The sequence below is a fragment of the Ursus americanus genome, chromosome 2 (assembly GCF_024610735.1).
Source record: "Ursus americanus isolate L20-20 chromosome 2, mUrsAme1.1.p, whole genome shotgun sequence".
NCBI lineage: Eukaryota > Metazoa > Chordata > Mammalia > Carnivora > Ursidae > Ursus > Ursus americanus.
This window is the reverse complement of record NC_142128.1, coordinates 87,595,755-87,604,947: the sequence shown is the minus strand read 5'-3', so window position 1 is coordinate 87,604,947 and position 9,193 is coordinate 87,595,755. Positions and strand designations below refer to the sequence as shown.

Below are 9,193 nucleotides of genomic sequence, written 5' to 3'. Positions count from 1 at the left end.
TACACTTATTATGATGAGCAAGGTATAAAATTGTTGAATCACTATATTGTACACCTGAAACGAATAGAACACTGTATGTTAACTATGCTGGAATTAAAAAAAAAGCATTTTTAAAATAAATACATGAAACAAAGGAAAAGACAACGGTCTTCTTGGCATACATATATGAAGTGGCCAGCAGCCTGAACAGAATTGAATCCTCTGTTCCTACTGCTCTTTAATGGGTGGGAGGCAAGAGGTGAAGCACAAGGCTACGGGATCTACCAGCTCCTTTTGCCATCTAGTTGGTAGAAGCAGCAGTCACAGCTGTAGAGGAGGCAAATCAGGTAAGTCCTCCAATGATCGCCAGTTCTGAATTTGACTGACTGCTGAGGCCAGTTCCGCTTCGGGGTGAACAGTGCTGCAAAGGTAACCTGTACAAATCCTCTTTGTTTAAAGGTTCACAGAGTAGGGGCACCTGAGCGGCTCAGTCGTTAAGCGTCTGCCTTCGGCTCAGGTCATGATCCCAGGGTTTTGGGATCAAGCCCTGCATCGGGCTCCCTGCTCCGGCAGAAGCCTGCTTCTCCCTCACACTCCCCCTGCTTGTGTTCCCTATCTCGCTGTCTTCTCTGTCAAATAAATAAATAAAATCTTAAAAAAAAAAGGTTCACAGAGTAATCAGTTCAAGTAAAGCTGATCCATTTGTTCAGGGTGGCTTGACAGGGTCATGGGTGGCCATCTCAGTTGGTTTGGAGTAGGGTCGCAGTCATAAGGCAGGCTAGGTTAGCTCGTATTGGTTTGCAGGCTCTGAGTGTGACCCCTCAGTCTCTGCTGCTCTCATCAGTCCCTTTGCACCTACTTTTACTCTAAATTCACGTACATCTTTGCCTTCGCAAAATCTGATTAACTGTTGCATCTAGTCTACGTCCTAAATCTCTCTGCATCATTATTTTTCCTTTGGTTATGAAGTCTCCTTTTTAATTTTTTAATTGCCCCATCATTTCATTGTTTCCTTATCTAGTTGGCCTGTGCTGAAGGACACAGTCAAGTATAGAGTACAAAGCATTAAAGCATCCTATGATGAACGCTGCTGGCTAGTGCTTCAATTTTGTTCCTAGAGGGTCAGTTCCAACTTCAAAGATCACGGTTCTAGGGACGGCTTCTGCGAGTCTCTGGAAGAGGCACCAGACTCGCCGGTCCGGAGCTAGCACGCCGGGTGCCGTTTCGGACTTGAAGGAAGTTATCTCAGGCTCATCTCTGCCGCACATTGGCTCGCTGGCGCAGAACGAAAAGCAAGCTGCTGTCGCGGACGTCAAAACCCGCTCCCGCGCACCTCCCCGCTGAGGGCGCAGGGCCAGGTGGCCGCTCGGGTCCCGGGTACGCGCGGGTCCGGGAAGGGGCGTGGCGGCCGTGGGCGGTGGGCGGAGCCTGGGGGCGACGGGGCAGCCAATGAAATCCCGAGCCGGCGCTGGCCGTGCGCGTGACGCTGCGTAGCGGGCTGCGAGGCTGGGGGCGGAGGGGCCAGGGAGTGGGGCGCTTTATCTTCGCTCGCGGCGGGGCTGGCTGCGCTGCTGGCTTTGGGCACCGGGACAGCTCCCGGACGCCCACCTTTCTACCAGCCGCGCCGTGAGGGCTTCCCGACTTTGCCATTCTTGACGAGGTCTCCGCTGTCGGGCTCTGGCCCCAGGTAATGCTCATGCTCCCGGATCCGCTTCTCACTTCCCGCCTGGGTCCACCCGCCACAGCCGGAGAGGAAGGGGAAAGAAGTGGCGGCTGCACCTCCGGCTCGGCAGGCCTGGCCTTGCCCTGGGCCAGGGGGCGGAGGAGGCGGCCGGGAGCCGGGGGAGGAGGAGGCTCCGCGAGTCCTGGGGAGTTTGGGGGATGGGGAGGGCGGGAAAGTTACCGTGGGGCGCCCGCATGGCTGGCAGCCCTTTAAACCTTAGAGGTTTGTTACGTTCCCCCCCCCCCTCCGCCCCAGATCCCGTGGCATCTCTCAGGCTGGTAGTAAAGAAAGTTATGAATTAGAAGACATTTTATTCTTTAAAAAGGGAAACAAAAAATGCGCTCAGGAAGTCAGGAATTGATTTAGGAAAAAAGTGTGTGAAGGGATAGATGGCAGTTCAAGACATCGAAAGCTGTCTGGGCACCAAAGGCTTTAATCAAGCTCATATTTTATTTTTAAATATTAAAGTGTAATTTTCTATCACTGTTAAATGTTAATAGCCATTCAGTTTCTCTGGTACTTCTATTTAGAAGTTACTTGTAACCGAGAAACAACTGTAAACGCTATTTTTCGTATTTATATGTAGCTTAAGTTCACTGGTCACTTTCTAAGTCTCTGCCATCGTTTAAACTACTCTTTTCAGGGTACCTGCCTTTGACATAGAATTCAACTTGAAGAGGTTTTTTCGCCCCTCCCTTTATGTGGGTAATATCCATCAGTGATTCGTTGGGGAAGTTAGTGTGTTGTCTAGGCGTGAGAATGGCTTTTGGGAGGAGCTCTGATATATTCAAGAGTAATCATTTAAAAATGCACGTGTTTCAATGCTTCACATGCTTAGAACGCTCAGAACATTTCACATACCCTGGAATAGAGACCAAAATACTGCTGCCACTCTTCTCCATTTCATTTTGGGCCACTTTTGTCCTGGCTCTCTAAGCTCAAGCCACATTGATTTTATTTTTGTTCTAAGAAAGCTTCTTTACTATCTCGTGGTCTTTGGGGGTTTCCTCGACCTCTAATGCACCATTCTCTTCTTTACCCAAATCCAATACATTCCTCAAATACCACTTTAGGAAACCCAGTCTATCTCTGTTACACCCTCCTAGTACTCTCTTTTCCTTAGCAGCAGTTAATCATCAATTGTAATGTTTGTCGCTTAGATGATTTAATTGTTTCTTCTAGTATGTACATTTCATGAAGGCTGGGCTAGTGCATCTTATTTATGTCTTAATTACCAGAGTCTGGCCTAGTACCTGGCACAATGAAAGAATGAATGAGTTGGAGAACACCGGAAGGAACTTGTTTGAATGGAAAAGGTTAACTAGGAAAGAGTGCCTTTCCTTTTGAGAAGGAAATGGAAAAAGTTTTTAACAAAAGCCAGTTAATGATATCTTTTTTTTTTTTAATTTATCACATAGGGTAAATATGTTGACCACACAGACGTGAACGAGATTTTGGGTTCTTCAGTTGAGCTACTTGACTTAATGATTTAATGATAATCTAAGTGTTGTAGGGTTGTACTTGGATAAATCTTTGCTTGAAAGGGAACGGGAGAAACTATCTTTTGAATTGTAAATTTATCTGCAATTGTTCTCTTTTCCTTCACTGAAGGTGAGAGTAAGTTGGTTCCTCTGTTTGTTCTCTAGATTTGTAGATTTGTAGTTCTTTTGAAACCTTTTGGTACACTGCAGGCAGGCTAAAGTTGACATTCTTCCCAACGTGGTTCATTTGTTTCTCAAGTCAATTTTGTGTTGCTTTCTTTTCTTTTCTTTTTTTAAAAGTTGTACTTATTTGAGAGAGAGTGTGCCTGCACCAGCAGTGGGGAGGGACAGAGGAGAGGGAGAAGCGGGCTCCCCACTGAGCAAGGAGCCCCCAAGGGGCTCGATCCCGGGACACTGGCAGACGCTTAACGGACTGAGCCACCCAGGTGCCCCTTGTGTTGCTTTCTTAAGGCAAATTAGGTACTGTCACACCGCACATTACAAAAACCAATGCACAGATTGGAATCTCAAGAAATAATTGTCCAGTCTGTATGTTGTATTTTAAAATAGCTCTCTAGTCAGCTTTATGTCACCTTGAGTAAATGTTTCCATTGCCACTTACTGGCTATGTGACTTTGAACAGGCTTCATAGTGTTTCGAGTCTTTTGCATTTTTTAAAATGCAAATATTAAATGAGATACGTGGTGTACCTGCCCTGCTGCCCAGCACAGTAAATCTTACTGGCTTAGTAAACACTAGTTCCTGCTTCCTTTATTGCTGGACCTTTTGAGAGACTAGTCTTATGATCACTATTTTTACTTCCTCAACTCATTTTGCAACCCAGTCCAATCTTTGTCCTTCTTCCTGAAATAAATTATACAAGTAAAGTAAATTGTAGCTATTAATGTCCCCAAATTGTGAAATATCCTAGGTCCCACCCTCCTTTTTTATTTTCTTATCTTTTAAAAATTTTTGTCTTTTATTTTCCATGATAATGATCAGATTACTTCTTGAATCTTTTAACTGGATTTCTGACATTGCTTGCTCCCAGTTCTCTATCTCTCCTAGGCCTTGCTTTTTCACTGTTCTTTAAGTGTCTTGTAATATGGGGAAAATTACTTAACCTGTAATATGGGATAATATATAGGTTGTTGTGAGGATTGAATGAGCGATAGTCAGTACTAGGGAAATGTTAGCTTTATTATTTCCTAGGTTATTTCTTGATTTATGGTCTCTGCCTGGGAGATTTCCTTCCTGTGCCTTGGCCTTAGCTGCTGCCACTGATGAATCCAAATCTTTGTCTGTAGTCCAGACTTGTACGTTCACCTGTCTGCTTTTTCATCATCGTTTGGCTGCCCCGCAGGCACATCATACTGAACTTAGCTACTCCTTTTTCCACCTGTAGTTACGTAGCTTAATGGCACACCCATAACCTTAGTCAGCTGAGTTAGAAAACTCTGGATCTGTTATTTCCGGATGCCTTCTGGATATAGCCACCTAGATATGCTAGATGCCTGAGCCTAATGCTTTTAAATTTATCTCCCTTATCTCTAATTTGTTCATGAAATCATTTGTTCATTTATTAATCACGTGCCGTTTGAGCCTTATTTCAGGCCCTTATCTTTTTTGTTTGTGTGCTAATTGTCCTTGCCAGTCTCTCATCCTCCACATGTTGCCTCAGTTATCTTACTAAAAGACAAATGTCAAGTCACCCTCTTGTTTATTTTTTATGTATTTTTTTAAAGATTTTTTTTTAAAGTAATCTCAACACACAACGTGGAGCTCGAACTCACAACCCCAAGATTAATAGTTGCTGCACCAGCTGAGCCAGCCAGGCGCTCCCACCTTCTTGTTTAAAAACCTCTGTAGCATGGGGCGCCTGGGTAGCGCAGTCATTAGGCGTCTGCCTTCGGCTCAGGGCATGATCCCCACATTCCGGGATCGAGTCCCACATCGGGCTCCTCTGCTGGGAGCCTGCTTCTTCCTCTCCCACTCCCCCTGCTTGTGTTCCCTCCCTCGCTGGCTGTCTATCTCTGTCAAATAAATAAATAAATAAATCTTTAAAAAAAAAAACAAAACACCTCTGTAGCGCCTTGTGTGTGTGTGTGTGTGTTAAATTTGCAAACTCCTTCTAATCAGCCCTGAGGGTCCTTGGCCTTTTGTTCATGCCCTTCATTTTACCCCGTGTTCCTTATTCCTTCTCTTCCTTGAAGATTTAACCTAGATTTTACTTTCTTCAGGAAACCTTCCCTAATTGCCCCTACGTTCTGTTGGCGCCAGGCCTGTATTTCTTTAATACTCTGTACATCTCAGTTACCGTTCTGTAATACTGCTAGGTGTTATAATTATGTTTTTATGTCTTTTGCTCACTAGATTTTCTACTCTTTGAGGACACAGGCTGTTATGTAGTCATTTTTGTATCCCAGGGCTTGGTACTGTAGTAGACCTCAATAAAATATTTGAAATAGTGAATCCATCACCAAGGTCTGTACTTAAGTTTTTTGTAGAGTGCTCTCTTCTTCCCATCCTGTTTTGATACCTAGAAACTTAGGTTTGTTCTTTGAGCTCTGGCTCTGATATCACCTCCTTCCTGAGGACTGGTTTGACTTCCCTGAATGGTTTATTATACCTTCTCTTGACACTGGGTGTGTGTGTGCGTGTGTCTGCACATGTGCATGTGAACAGTGTAATGGGGTAGACCTCTGTATTATTGCAACACATTTATCTAATAGCATTGTGGAAAGAGGTGCTTAATCTACATGAATTTTCAGATATTGGCATATACCTTTTAAGTGTCAGAACTTAAGAAAGTTTTTTAATGCAGTACATTCTTATCTGGGGGATACTCCAGACTGAGGCAAGACCTGTGGGTAGGAATGAGCTTGGCTCGTCCAAGAAACCAGCAGAAGGCCAAAGCGACTAGAGCAGATCAAGTGAGAGAGTTGTGGGAAGTGGAGGGTGCTGGGGGAGGGGCAGGGATGTGAGTGACAGATGATGGAAGAGTTGCTAGACAGTGGTGAGGACTTAGAACAAAACCCAGTGTTTGGAGGGTTTTGATCAGGGCAGTGACTTGCTCTGACTTATCTTAGAAGGATTAGTCTGGGTGCTGTGTTAACAAATAGAGCAGAAGGGAGAGAATGAAGACAGACCAGTTAGGAGGCTACTACAGTGAGAGGGGGCTTTTGGTGTGGCTTCAACTCTTTGATGGTGGTGGATGTGGTGAGAAGACATCACAATTGGGGATTTATTTTGAAGGCAGAGTAAAATGGACTTGCTTTTGGATTGGATAAGGGGAAGGAAAGAATTAAGGATAACTCCTAGGTTTTTTTTCTAAAATCTGGGCAGAGTGACTGCTAGTCCCATTAACTGAGATGGGGAAGACTGCGAGAATGGAATTGGAGGGAACATCAGTAGTTCAGTTGCTGGGAATCAGAATTATGGACATGGTACAGTTGTTGGTTAACAGTAAGTTCTAGGGAAAGGTATGACTGGAACATAAGAACAGCTTGTCGGAGACAGGAAGTCAAGGTGCTGGGAGGCCAGGGTATTGGATGGATCTTTGTACATGGATGTTGAAGTTAGAGAAGTGTAGAAAAGTCAGTGGTAGGGAGAGAGGGGGGTAGTGAGTGATGTTCAGAGGTACCCTCATAATCTTATGATTCACGTGATCTGAGGATTTGATCAAAATTGAGGCAAGCTATTTTTTTTTTTTTAAGATTTATTTACTCCAAAGAGAGAGAGAGAGGAAGGGGGATGGGAGAGAGAGAGGGGGAGAGAGATAGCAAATGTGAGAGCACGGGGTGGAGGGGCAGGGAGAGGGAGAGAAAATCCCAAGTAATTTCTGCACTGAGTGAGGAGCCCGATGAAGGACTTGATTTCACGACCCTGAGATCATAACCTAAGCTGAAATCAAGAGTCAGATGCCTAACCAGCTGTGCCGCTCAGGTGCCTGGGCGAACCATTTTAGGTAATTTGTCCTTCCTAACATCTATATGTATGGCAATAATAAAATTTTTTAATATTTTCTTGGAAGCCACATGGTGTTTGAGCTGCATTTGAGAAAGTATATAAATATGGCCCTTTATTTACCCTCATCATAAAAGCAAACAGTAGAATTTGAGCGATGATATGGCTTAATGTTTGACTGCCATTTAGCATACAGGAGGGAGATACGCAGGTGTCAGATTACTTGGTTAATTTTGCCGACTTGGTTGTTAATAAGGATGGCACTTCAGTGTATATTGTCTTCTTCTGTTATAGCTCGGTGCAGTAGTATTTATCTTTATGTTCTAGGTGAGGAAACAGAGAGGTTGGAGGATTTACCGAGGACATGGTGCTATGACGAGCAGGGGTGTGAACTACCTCTTAGTGTTGGGATACCAAATTCTGTGCCTTTTGAAATTCTCACTTCCTGCAAAGTAGAACGTATTGAGGCCAAAGAAGTTAGTATTCATTTCTAAAATAAGTAGATTTAAACTACGGTGGTGTAATTGTGCAGACTCAGTACATGTGTTTAGCTTTTGAAGGAAGGCTGGCTTCTCTAGACTGGGTTGTTGACTCCTGGTCTCATCACCAAAAACTCTCTTGATATTTTCATTATTCTGTAGGGTACTTAGGCTTAAATTTATTTTTTTTTGGCCTGTTAAACAGCATTTATTTGTCAAATTTGGGGGCGCGTGGGTGGCTCAGTCGTTAAGTGCCTGCCTTCGGCTCAGGGCGTGATCCTGGCGTCCCAGATCGAGCCCCGCATCAGGCTCCTCTGCTGGGGGCCTGCTTCTTTCTCTCCACTCCCCCTGCTTGTGTTCCGTCTCTCACTGGCTGTCTCTGTCTCTCTCTCAAATGAATAAATAAAATCTTAAAAAAAAAAAAATTTGTCAAATTTGTTTTATGAAGTATTTTTTTTAAAGATTTTATTTGAGTGAGAGCACGAGCAGAGGGAGGAGCAGAGGGAGAGGGAGAAGCAGACTTCCCGCTGAGCAGGAAGCCCGATGTGGGGCTCATCCCAGGACCCTGGGATCATGACCTGAGCCAAAGGCAAATGCTTAACAGACTGAGCCACCCAGGTGCCCCTTTTATTAAGTATTTTTTTCACCTTTTTTAAGTAGGCTCCACAGCTAGCGTGAAGCCCCAGGTGGGGCCTGAACTCAAGACTTGGAGATCAAGACCTGAGCTGAGAGGAAGAGTTGGACACTCAACTGACTGAGCCACCCAGGTACCCCATTAATTAGTGCTTTTAATCAGTGTGGGATAATCAACATGATATAGTATTAGCCAAAAGCAAAGTGATATTGTTTTAGTCAGCCTTACAACTTGCTTTATGTGATAAAATGTATAATTGTGTATTTCAATTATTAAAATATTTGAAGTTTTTGCATACCCTTAGAAGTCTAGGGGAACCCTCCCCACCCCAATTAAGAACAGCTGTCATAGAGCTTGATGAGTAGGCTATAGAAAGCTGTTCACAGCCAAGATGATGCTCGATCTCATCCTCTCAGCATGTTTTCCTCCTGATTCTCTTTATGAGGAGCATGTATCCTGTTGGAAGAACTGGTTGTATTAGCCGATAGCTCTGTACTGCTGGATGCCTGTCATGCTTCAGATACTCCCCTACTAGGTTTGAGGGTTTCAAAGAGGAAATGCCATATCGTCCCTGTCTTGGAGAAAGAAGTGTATGCTTAGTGTAAGAGGCAGACGGTGTCGCTGTCTGAGGGGAGTGGTGTGATAGGATGCACAGAGTGCAGTGGGACCACAGAGGAGGGGTGACATGAGAGATGGTGCTCAAAGAAACCTCAGCACGGGAGGTCATTGGAGGTCATCTGGTGATTACAGGCTAGGCTGTAGAATCCCGGGGTCTGATTTTGGATCTCAGTGCTGCTGTTGGAGAATTATATGATTCGGGCAAGTTAAATTCCCTCTAAGCTATATTTCTCTCACCTGTAAAATGAGGCTAATACCTGCCCTCTAAGGTTGTAAAGATTGAAGACGTAAAGGACCTGGCAGTACGATGTCT

At 44.4% G+C, this 9,193-nt stretch overlaps 1 protein-coding gene across 3 annotated transcripts in view; it reads left to right on the top strand.

Moving 5' to 3' along the window:
- The first annotated feature begins 1,485 nt into the window (after positions 1-1,485).
- The window catches only part of SOAT1 (sterol O-acyltransferase 1), a 73,278-nt gene continuing 65,570 nt past the window's right edge, over positions 1,486-9,193 (top strand). Inside the window, exons 1-2 of one of the 3 annotated variants that reach the window (XM_045811343.2) lie at positions 1,486-1,666; positions 8,289-8,395. The gene's annotated coding sequence lies outside the window, so the exon portion shown is untranslated. Of the gene's footprint in view, positions 1,667-8,285; positions 8,396-9,193 lie in introns of all 3 variants that reach the window. The other 2 variants (XM_045811341.2, XM_045811344.2) reach the window with 2 other exon arrangements.